Source organism: Lactuca virosa, chromosome 9, assembly GCF_052849685.1.
Source record: "Lactuca virosa cultivar CGN04683 chromosome 9, Lactuca_virosa_CGN04683_v6, whole genome shotgun sequence".
Taxonomy (NCBI): domain Eukaryota; kingdom Viridiplantae; phylum Streptophyta; class Magnoliopsida; order Asterales; family Asteraceae; genus Lactuca; species Lactuca virosa.
The window spans coordinates 113,237,249-113,250,152 of NC_136434.1; the positions used below are offsets into that span (position 1 = coordinate 113,237,249).

The following is a 12,904-nucleotide window of genomic DNA, read 5'->3' on the forward strand; positions in this document are numbered from 1 at the left end:
CTACATAACTGGTTCTTGAAGAATTGATTCTCGGGTAAGTTTCAGGTTTGGTTGTTATAGCATCCTAAAATACTCCTATAGTACTTTAATCCCTATGTTAAGCTCTAGAGCTCTTCTGGTATCTAGGTAAGTTTTAGGCTTGCTGTAACACCACAGTCACTCCCAAGCACATGTTGGTCATGTCTCGACTGAATATAGTTGATCAGGCTATATTCACCCTAGACATGATTACATAACTGTCCAGGTTTAACCGCGATGTCCAACATCCAAATACTTTTGTTTTCTTCTACTTACGACACGGATTCTGATACTCGGGTATTCTTATATACTTTTATAAAAATACTTCTATTTTTGAAAGTAAACTTTTAGTTTAGAGCACTTAGGCCCCTTAATATTTATAGTTGTATACCATGTAAGGTTCGGTATACTTAGTTCGCTATAAACAAGGGCTCTGATACCAATCTGTCACACCCCGAAACCGTGATGGCGGAATCGATCCGGGGTGGAGGACGTCATGTGTAATATCACAACAATTGTATCATAGCAAGCATAGTAAATACAACCAGACATTGAATACATATGTGAAAAAGGTTTACATTGTTTGATACATAGTTTTAATCATATCAAAAGTAAAATAGAAAGACGCGACTCTAACGCTTCGTCTTCTCCGAACTCCTGGAAGTACCTGTTTACTAATTCCCTGAGAATACAAGCGGTTTTGAAAGAGTATCAGCATGAAGCTGGTGAGTTCATAAGCATTTTAGTTTTAGAGAAAAATGTTCTTTGAATCCTTTTGAAAAGTGTTCCTCAAGAAAATCCTATATTTTCTTATGAAAAGCGGTTTTGAAAGAGTGTCTATCAGTAGGAAATAAACCATCAGTTTTAGAAATGTCGGTGTTATCTTGGGAAAATCCCATATTTTCCCTAGAAACAGGTTATTCGTCCTAGAGGTAGAGATGTAAATTTAGAAAACCCATGATTACTATCAGTATATATAAGAAAGTAGTTTTATTACTCAAAATAAAACAAGTGAAGAGTAGAGTCCGTAAACCAAAGTTAGTTTATACTTATTTTGTGAGTCGTATAACCATACTTGATATGACCTAGAGACCTTTATAATGTTCTTCAGGCGTTTATGCTAAATGACATTTGTCCACCACAGGCATGCCTGCCTAACTGTAGCTAGCAGTTCTGGTGTGGAATTGTCAGTCCCGAATAGATTTATTCATAAATCTCATGCTCTCCCTCCAGGAGACTATGGTTATACTGAGATAGGATTTATCACTATACACCTAAGGGTACAGTATTGAAGTAGAGCCTCACAATTCCGTATAATCTAGTTTACTAGCGAGAAACAGTATAAAACAATAATTATCCTTGAATAATAGTACTTTATACTCCTGAGAAAATATATAACATAAACTAAATCTGCCATAGTTTATATATATTCATTTATGAAATCTGATTAGGTAGAGACTGCCTAGAGGGTTATCCCAAACTATACCCATTATAGTTTATTAGAATTTGTAAGGAAAATGCTTTGTAAAAACCTTTCTGAAAGCTATGAAGTTAGATTTCCAAAATAATAGTTTCCCTTATGCTCAACATATTACAAAAAGAGATAAAATATCCGAATATGTTATTAAACGTGGAAATCGTTGGACTGCATTAATAAGTTTAAAACTTAACGAAATACTTTGAGTTTGGCTTGTATTCCCCCCCCCCCCTGAAAACATTAAAAACACGGAAAATGTAGGGGTATGAACTCACCGATCGACGTAGGATCTGGGTGTATGATCGGTTACGAATGTTGAGTGTCAACCGGTGTTTCGTACGCAAGTGGATCCTATTAACATGTGATAACGCATATGTGTGTTAGAATTTGGGTGTTTCATGACTAAACATGACGGGAAGCCGCCCTAAAGACTTGGAAATGCTTGTCGGGACCCTATATGATCAAACAAGGGAGGTGTACGGCCAAAAAAGTATGTGTGCGGCCAGGGTGTGCGGTCAGCATGTGTGTACGGTTGCACACAGGAGTGTGCGGCCGTACAGAGGGCGTGTGCGGTCGTACATGGGAGTGTGCGGCCGTACATAGGGGTGTGCGGCCGTACACTCTTCATTCATGCTCAAAATGTCAATTTTCATGTGTTTCAAAGCCAATACCAAGTCCAACTAGCAAAATGGAGGCCAAACTCTCACGTTGGAGAGTCTTTAAGGTGTGTACGACCACCTTATGAAGGTGTGCGGCCGTACACCTTCAAGTGATGAAAAACACGAAGAACATGAAGAGTTTTAAGCTTAGATCATGGTGGCTTACCAGTATAACAAGCTGAATGATGGAGTAATTCACGTTTTTGAGGCCCTTAGAGTGTTCTTGGATGAAGTTTTTAGAGAGAGAAAGTAGAGAAAGGAAGTAGAGTGCAGCCAAAAGAAAGGAATGAGTGAAGGGGTCACCCTATATATATATATATATATATATATATATATATATATATATATATATATATATATATATATATATAGGGATGAGTATGCGGCTGGGAGATGGGTGTGCGGCCGCACACCCATGTGTGCGGCCGTACACACCTCTCAAGAGGGTGTATGGCCCGGTTTTGTCTCTATACGACTTGTTAACTCATTTCTAATCTCATTCCCGGCTGTACTCAAGCTTAGAACACTTAAACTAACTCTTAAACGGTGTTAAAAGGTAACGGAATCAAGTTCAATGTTGATAAAGTTGACCACGCGTACAAAATAAAAGTTTCGGGTTGTCACAAACATGGTGGTACAGACACCATGAGCAAAGATTGGCTATATGTGGTGTACAACATCTTCACCGGAAAAGCAAAGGTCGTTGATCTACCGGAAGTGTTGTGGCAAGACTTCAGGAAATTTGCCATCAAGAGAAAATCGAACGAGATCCCAAGTCCGATATTATGGGCTCTGACTCTTCATCAACTGTACTCGGAGCTCCTTGAAGCTAGTCCAATTAATTCAGACATCAAAGAGGTATATTATTCTTTTAAGGCTATCAAACCTTATAGATTGCCTCGTCAAAATGCTTTCGGGCCTATTAGACGTTTACCTCGTTGCATGTTAGCCACTATTCCATTCGACTCACCACATCTCAAACATCATCTTGAGATCTCATTTGTGTTTGACCCAACATAACCTGCCTCGATCTCGGACGATACAGCCTCAGATGAGAACAAAACTACCACCTCTGGAGGACGTAAGGAACATATTTCCAAACAAAAGTCATCCCCTTCAAAAGTCTGAGCCAAAAAGAGAACCAAATATGGTGAATTCTATCAAAAGGATTCACAAATCGGCATTCGACCTGACTCTGGGTCTCAGCCTACCCCTCCCAGCCACTCTTCTGAAGTACCCTTCGGAGTTTCAAAATCACATGCACACACACACACACACACACACAGATGGGGAGTATGCTCATAATCTACCCTCATCTTCTTAAAAAGATGGTGTTGGTATTGAACAAAGTCCCTTGGAGCCCCCTGGGACACACCCACGAGTCATCTTAAATTTCCCTCTCACTTCTACACATGCACAATCAGGGGCCCCTGCCTCTGATTCCAAGGTTTCTGAAACAGAAGTAGTCCCTCCTATTTTGAAAGCCTCAACCGATCTAATACCTACCATAGGTAAAGGACAATCGGGTATTTTTAATGATGAGTAGATTAATTTTGTCAACTGAACTCACTCCCGATGTTCAGAGCTCACCCGAGACCAAGTGGAATATACGTTGATTTCTATGCGTCAACGAGCCATCTGAAGTCGCATTCACTTCTGCATTCCATCTGATGAAGAAACAAACTGAGCGTTCAAGCCTTCCGACGATGCATTAAAGACTCATTCTACAGGAGATGTTCCCACTTCTGACAACATAGTGGATGATCATCCTCGAAAAGAAGTTGTTGCAAAAGGAGATGTTCTCGATTCCATCAATAGCGAATGATCCTCCTTTAGAGTTTACTAGTGCATAAGTTCTCGAGCCTAATTCTGAACATGATCTCTCCAATGAGATTATGTTTGAAGACGATAACACCATTGTTGGTGTCATTCTGGTTCCCACTGCCTTCAATTTACTGCAGAAACCTTCCTCTTCAAAACCAATGTTTGATTTTGGACTCTCCTCATCCTCCAAGGAATTTGAAGAAGAAGAAGAAGAAAATCCTGAAGGAAACAAGCTCTCCTCCCCTCCTCTTGAAGCCACCTTGGGAGTTGATCAAGGCAACTGTCACAACTAGCATTTTAGCTAGGAAAATTCTATTATCATGTAATCATTCAACTATTGTAAAGCATGTACTCTAAGTGAATATCAATCATTGCCCATTTAAATACATCTCTTATGTTTAATTAAGGGTTGAAAACCCTAGAGATCCAGGTTCAAGTTCATTATGGACTAGGATTTCCTTATTGGGCCTAATGGACTAATAAGCATTCAATTCAACTATAGTGGACTTGGAAGCCCTATTTGTATTCTAAATGGACCCAATTCATAAATCTATAACAATTTGGACCATTTGGGCGTAGAATGATTCATTCTAACCCTAATGGGCCTTATTGGGCCATAATTGATCCAATTAACCCTAATGAACCATAAAACCCATTCTTACATGTCATTTGGGCCGTGAACCATCTAATGAGCCCAATAGGCCGAAAAGTAATTATTGCGCCTTATAATTTCGAACCAAGGCTAGAAATGGGCCAAGCTAATCCACCTCCTTTCTCTTTAGCCCATTCTCGGCCAAGATAAAAAAAGGGAAAAATAAGAGAATTACCATGCATTGACACCTCACAATTGTATGGTGGTCCTCCATGCTAATTACCCATTAAGAAAATATAAGGCTCATACTCCTAAGCATCCATCACATATTTTCTCCCCTCTCTTCTTATCCTCTCGGTCGAGAGCTAACACACATACACACTTTCAAATCCTCTCTAAAATACTCTCAAGATCATCCTTCTTCCTCCAAGGATCTCGAAATTTTGCTTGTGTTTCAAGGATCTTCATCAAGTATTTTCAATCTTTGGTAAGTTGTTATCAAACACAAACATCTCCTTTCATTTTAACATTTAGAACTCCTTCTTACATAGCTTTACTCCATGATCACACTCTTAGAAACTTCTTAAGCTCGAAATCTACTCAAGAAGGCTTGCTAGGGCCGAAAACACACTCACTTCTTCTTCAAAACCAAGGCCAACAAGCAAAGGTGAGTTCATACCCCCTTGTTTTCGGTTTTTACTTGTTTTTGGGGGAGAATACAAGTGTTTATGTGTAGATCTATGTATATATGCATGTTATGTGTGATTTTCTTGGTTTTTTGTTGTGTTTGTGTGATAAACTCGACGGATATATAAAACTATAACACAAATAAGTGAGATTCATAAACAAAAACACTTTAGACATCATACTACAAAGTTAAAAGTGTTATAAATGCCTAACTTGTGGAAAAACAAATCAAAACCTTGTATAAGGACCATTTTTGACAAATAAACAAAAGTTTGGGGTCAAGAGTGACACCTACGGTTTTATAGGGGCTAAAAGGGTATTATTAGCTTAAAAATGAGTTTTTATAACAACCATATTTTTCTAAGGGTCAAAAGTGTAAAATTTGGCATTTTGGGCCTTAAGGTGGGCCTCACGGCCTATTGGGCCCAAATTGCAAAAATATCAATTTTTGGGGATTAAAATGTCATTTAATCAAAACTTGAGCAAAAAATGAGAATAAACGAGATTCGGGGCTGAAAATGACAATATCTCAAGATTTGGACCAAAAATGTTAATTTTATAAAAATTGGGCCGCAAATGTCATTTTATGCAAATAAGGGGCTGAAAATGTAATTTTCTGCAAAGATGGGCCGAAAATGTCAAAATATGTATTTTTGGACTAAAACCGTAAATTACTAAACATTTGGGGCGAAAATACAAATTTTTATAAATTTATGGACTAAAATGTTATTTTTAATTAAATAGACCAAAAATGACATTTTATGTAAAAATAAGCCTCTAAAGGTTAATTTAGTTCTTAAGGGGCCTAAAGTGTAATTTTGTTAAACACGAGTTCAAATTATAGAATTTTGACGTAACAAACTAAAAATACCGTTATAACAAAATACTAAATTTTTATAACATAATGGATAAATTCACTGACGAAGTGAACAATACTATAACAAATAAACGAAATATAATAACGGTACGAATATTGTGCCTAATACTTCCTATACATGTTTATTGGGCCTTCGTGATCCATTTACATGTTTATTGGGCCCAATGTATTCATCACATGTCTATTGGGCTTCAGTGACCCAATTACCTGCTAAATGGGCCTAATTTAGCGTTTACATGTTATTGGGCCTTAGTGGCCCATTTACATGCTAATTTAGCCTGGAAATAACTTGCACGTCTAATGGGCCATAGTTGCCTTTTCTTCATGTTTGTTGGGCCTTACCTTTTCATTTCATGCATCATCTAGTGTTCGAACTTCTAAATACAAATTCATGTGAAAACAAATGGGATCTAGTGAGACGTGTCGGTTGACATCATTGAGTGTATGGCCGTAGCTTGTAGTTAGAATCAGAGTCTCCTGGGGGGGAGAGCGAGAGTTTGTGTATAGATCTATACAGGGGGGTGACTCCCCCACACCTGAGCTGTTCGCTACAGTTAGACTAGGCCAGTCTAGGGTGACAAAACCTTGATCGAAAATCCGGCATTTGGAAAAAAAAATGCCAAGACAGGCAAATCAGTCACTATCATGTATGATTATAACGACTCATATAGAGATCCATTTCCATTAAGACATTACGGAAGATTAAAAACTCGTAAGTCATAAAGATACAAAACATGTCTACAGTGCAAAGACCGTGACATTTTTATAAATCAGAAAATATCATATTTTCTGGGGAAATACTATTTAATCAAATACCACTTACTTACAACAGAAAGAATACAAAGAAATTTGAACTGCATTTCTATATGTTACTACTATGAAATTCACACATGCATTATACTCGATTTTCACATCATTTTTCAGACTTTTACAGAAAATAACGGATTTTCTGGGTTTTACAAACAATACAAAGACTTTTATTCAAACATGCTTATGAACTCACCAACATTATATATGTTGACCGTTTTCAAAATAACTTGTATTCTCAGGTAATCGTTAAGCAGAAGGACTTTCAAGTGTGTATGGATTTATTTTGTGTAACGTCACTCATCGTACTATTAATACTTTGGATTTATGTAACCTATGACAATGTACTTGATGTGAACAATACCAGTTGTAATATGTAATGTTTGGTGATGAATGTGTTATGTTTCATGTATATTCATTGTGATTATATTTCAATTCATAGTCACACGAGCCCTCGGACGTTTCTGCCGTCTGGTTCGGGGGTGTGACAGCAACCAAACCCAAGGTGATCCGATTGATGATTCCAAGCCTTCAGAACCAAGTGGTGATAAAGATGATGATGATGACAAGAAGTCCGAAAGCTTCACTTCGGACACGGGATCCTCCGACAAGAACATTGCGGACCCGTTTTCCCTATTGGAACTGCGAGATAACATTGCTTCAACCATTTCCAAACTTGATAAACTTGATCAGACAGTAGTAGGCCTTAACACAAAACTCGACCAGAAAGTAGGTAGTATTGATTCCAAACTTAAACTCATACTCAAGTCTTTTTCCGAGATCAAAGATGTTTCTCCCTCGAAACTTGACACAACCAATCAGTTAGACCAACTTATTTCTTTCGTATCAAGCGAACTATAGAAGAAGTTGAGCAAAAATACAACGACAGTGTCGAACATCACATCTCCACCACATCCATCATGCTTAAAATCCATGACAATATGATTACTGCTACCAACGAACTTATTAAGCAGACGCATGTTCGTCATGAGAAGCAGATTCAAAGACTTGAGAAAGAAATTCGTCAGAAAGATACTATGAACATGGTCATGTAAGAGGTGCTCATCAAGCTTATTCGTTGAACCTGGCATATTGTGGATGTTCCGAACCATAAATTTGATGAAATACTTGTCATTCTTGACGAAACCTTCAATCACCTCAAAGATCAAGCTCCCACTGTCGAAGCCTATGATTTGTTATCCAAGTTAACATGAGCTTTCAAAAGGTTTTCGAGCATCTGATTGAGATCAAATCAGAGTCTATACTTGCATCGGAGGCAGGGTCGTCCCATGCAAGAGGGAGAGAGAGAGAGACGAACAATATCATGGAAACCGATCTCATATGATATGCTCCGAGATGAATCAACTGATGAAAAGATCATGGAAGTAGACACTCTTGAAGATGAAAATGTTGATGAAAATTATTTAGCAAAAGATGTGATTCTGGGACTTCAAGCTATCAAGGAACCACCTACCAAAGTCCTTTCAGAAGCAGAAACGATGAAATGGTCCTCAGTCTCTTGGCCATCATCTTTGTCTGAAGCATTCAAAAGGACCCAAGACATGGATAAGGCAAAAACCAAGCTGAAAATTGACGCCTTCCGAGTAACTCAGTCAATGCTTCCTCCAATTCCTGCTCCAAGGATTGTTCAAATAGATGAAGGTTCTCCCATTAGGAAACCTGAAGAGATCCCTGAAGAGCATATGATTCCTCCTCCATCCGAGTTATTCATCACTGGGTCTGGTCAACAAATCATCTCCTCCATTTCTTCTCAAGCTGATCAATCCAAAGACAAAGGCAATAAGATAGCTACATGTTCGGAAAACCCAGTGAAGTCGTTTAAAAAGTCTGAGGGCTGGTCCAAGGAACAAATACAACAAGCATTGGAAGAAAGAATTCAGATTCAAGCTCCTAAAGATAACCCAAATCCGATTATGGGAATTTCTCCTCTCTTCCGAGAAGGAATTATCCATGATATCCACTTTGTGCCCTTCATATATTTTGATCTTCCAAATCAAGATGCAGATCAACTGGACTTACCAATCTCTCCACATTGACGCTATTATATCAAGTTTGCACCTTTACATCCAACTGATGATCCTAAAACCATCATCTGAATTGAGCGTGAGAGATTGAGAACCTTCTATTCCACATGCATGACCCCAAAAAGAAGCGTGGTCTCAGAAAAGAATTACCAAGATCGTTGGATATGTTCAAAGCAAGTTTGATCTCGACTGTCTTCTGTATAGATACTACATATCTCGAAACAAGGGATCCACCATCATTGTCATGGATGCAGACTTTCCCTTGATGAATCCAAATGACTTTTTTTCTATAGTTGCTCATTTCCGATATCGTCAAACAAATAAATCAAGCAATGGAGCTTACAATGTCGCACTCAACTTTCTTAAGGACTACAATTAATGTTCGAAGTTATCAAGGAACCACCTACCAAAGTCCTTTCACATTTCTCATCTCTTCGGAACTAAAAATCTCTTAGCCAAAATCACCATTGAGCTTCCTGAAGCCCAGATTTTAGCAGATGGACCAACCGAAGAACTAGAACTTGGTTATGTCTATCTCAAGAAGAAGACCAATCAAAAGGAATTTTTCCGAGTGCTTGACAAACATCTCATTCCTACCAAGATTAATCAAAAGTTCATTTCAAATGCTGCAAAGAGTAATTCCTCCGAACATGTCAAGAATAAATTCATTGAGCATCTCAAATGGTACATCGAAGTCTATAGTTGGCTCCAAAGTGCTTTTCTGTTTGTGTTTGATGAAGCGAAGTGATGAGTTGATTGATTGTTAAGGTCACTTAGGGGAGATTTTTGATACATGAAAAGTGATCTCTTAGCAATCTGAGATAAAGCGTGTCTGAAGTGAGAGTCTTTCCGAAGTGAAGTTAATTCCGAAGTGAAGTTTAGTCTGAGATGTATCTTTTGTTATTTGTTATTTTGAGTCTACAATTTGTATTTAATGTTCAAAGTACTATTTTGTTATGTAGTTATTATTTGATAGTATAGTACATAAGACAAGATCAACAACAACGGTTGTGTCAATCTGTTGACCTTCAATTGTCTCTTAGTCCATGCATTTTATCAGATTTGTCTTATTGTAACTCCTTGTCTATTTAAGGATTTGCAACCTTACTGCTATGTACGCATGAGTGATACATTCACCTTTCTCATCAATACCAAGAATCATTCAGTCAATAATTCTATCATTCTTATTGTTCTTGAATCTCTTTATACTGTTCATACTTATTATTTATTTACATTGAGCACTTTGTAGAACTTCTTAATTTTGTGACAAGACTGGTTTACCAGACTTGACTGGACTTTTATTAGTAGTAGACATTGATCTTAAGTTAATTCAAGGTTTGAGTTTTCAAACCTTGTCCATGTAGATCTTTGATTCCACAATATGTAACTTCAACCTCTTTTGGTAGTGTCCTCAAAAACATTTGAAAGGTCTTAATTTTTGCTTTTTTGGCATTCTTTGACACAACAGGTACTCGAGAAAAATTTGTGAAAAAGGTAGAACATAGTAAAACTCTACATATAAAAATACAATTCTTATACTACACCAATACGCATTGGATCATTTTATAAAACGTCAATTAAAGTAAATTTACCTTAAGAAAAATAGTGATATGTAGCATCAAAAAGTTGAGGCCCCAGACCAATTGAACAAAGGCGCTATCCATTATTGCAATAACTTACTTATGTGAGGTGAAAACGACCCTAACCTTTCACCCTACATCAAAAATCCCAAAGTAAATGAAACAAACATTTTGAACTCCTAATTAAATTCAACCACGTCCAAAAAACACAGAGATATAGACTATAAGTTTACAACAATATTCCATACCTGTTGCAGGCATGGAGCAGAAGAACGTTCGTTAAGTTCTTTCTTTCATTCATTGAACATCAGAGGAACTTGTTCCTCAGGTGCAGGCATTCGATGATATGGATGTCCTTCCTTCCGGATTGTAGATCTATGAACATGTGTTGAAGATCATCAACACGGTTCATAGCCTTGTTTTGATCATCAACAGGGTTCTAACCTCTTGTTAAACGAATAGGACACAATTGAACATTAGTTAAATGAAAATGAAAGCCTTATTTGACCATAAGAAACTTACAGTTTCAACTCCACTAAGATCTATGCTCAATATTTTACTGAAATGCCTAATCAAAGCCCAAAACAATTTACTTTATAATTAACCAATAAAAGAGGAAATAAAAAAAATTACATGCCAGCCTTAGGGAACTACTCAAGGATGCCGTACTGCACTGGTATGCCTTTTGGTTTCAATACAAATGGATGACCATTAAGCTTACCTTGAGCTTCAGATTAAGATGGCTAAGGACCTGACATGCCATTTAGAATAGAACCAATAAGAATGAAATATTTGAATAATAGAACATGTTGTGAACGCATACCTGATGGAGGAGGAGATTTAGTGGTGGAGGTTAACAGAAGAATATTGCGAATGATGGATTGTTTGGTCGTGCATCCAAAACTCAAATCACTGTTCCTATTGAAACCTCATCTTCTTCATTAACTGAAAAAAAAAGTTCAAATTTCTTAGAGTGAAGTAAAGTGGATCCAAAGAACAAGTTTAAATTTACCTGAATGAAAACCGGAATCACTTTCTGAAGTTGTTCACTATTAGATCGGTAGGGTTTGAATTTATTTCCAAAATCAATTGAAATAGAAACAGGTAGGTGGATGAGTCATATTTTCTATAGAATCGAACAGATGAAGCTTGTGCAGCTGTGCTTCACTAGTACATGTTTTTCAAGTTGAAACCTAAAGTGATCGGAAAAAAAAAGAACCAACACTAAATAAAATGGAATAAGAATTGTATCTCTATTATCAAATTAAATAAATTAGGGTAAAAAAATGTGAATGGATTGGATCAATTTGGAGTTTTAGAGGCTTGATTTCATCCAATAGAGACTTTCCCTTAGCCTCCCACCGTTGTTCTTGTCCATCCAATTGAGTGGTTGATATAAACGGGATTTGAGATGCATATAATGAAGGAGGAGATGACGGCTCTCTCTAAGCGTTTGATTGGAAGCAAAATCTTCCTCAATTATTGGCAGCAAAGCCTATCAGACTTTCTAGAGAGGCGAAGGTTTTGTCGAGCAGTCGCAGCGAGGGAACATTTTGGACGATTTTGGGGATCCATGGAGATCGGAGAAATCAAAGAGAAGGATCGAGAGATGGATGTGGTGGAATTGAAATGAGAGAGAAGGTTCAAGATCTATCCAAATCTAAAGATGAGAGAAAAAATTACAAACGAACCAAAATTTTAACAGTGGAAAATGGAGGGATGATGTAAAATCGGACAAACCTGTGTGGCAAATTTCTAAAGGGGATGAACTATATTGTTCCTCAAATCTGTGTCCTTTAATATATATATATATATATATATATATATATATATATATATATATATATATATATATATATATATATATATATATATATATATATATATATCAAATGTTGAGGCAAAAAGTGAACTTATTATGTTAGGGATTAAAACTATCAAAATAACCAAACAAATATGGCAAAAATCTAAAGAAGTTAAAGAATACTATTCTTAAGCTCTACATGAATATATATATATATATATATATATATATATATATATATATATATATAAAATTATTGAAAAGAAAAATATAATATGCTATTAATAATATATTAGTTTATAAGTGTTTTAAGTTATTATCTTACTGATTTTTATATTGGTACAACTAATGATCTTTTGAACTTATAAACCACACACACATAAACACACACACACACATATATATATATATATATATATATATATATATATATATATATATATATATATATATGAGTTCAAAGATTGCTTTTTTTTTTTTAATAGAAATCTAATCTACTTCTAACTACCACCTATGTCTTAAGTGAGACTTGAA

General features: G+C 36.5%; 1 long non-coding RNA gene across 1 annotated transcript; it reads right to left on the bottom strand.

Annotated features, from left to right (window-relative positions):
* Window positions 1–10,602: 10,602 nt before the first annotated feature.
* LOC145141190 (uncharacterized) lies at window positions 10,603–12,282 on the bottom strand. Its single transcript, XR_013722487.1, has 4 exons — window positions 11,579–12,282; window positions 11,390–11,511; window positions 10,815–11,317; window positions 10,603–10,700 (listed from the first exon to the last, which is right to left on the bottom strand). It is a non-coding gene; the product is annotated as an uncharacterized LOC145141190 (long non-coding RNA).
* Between the last annotated feature and the right edge of the window lie 622 nt (window positions 12,283–12,904).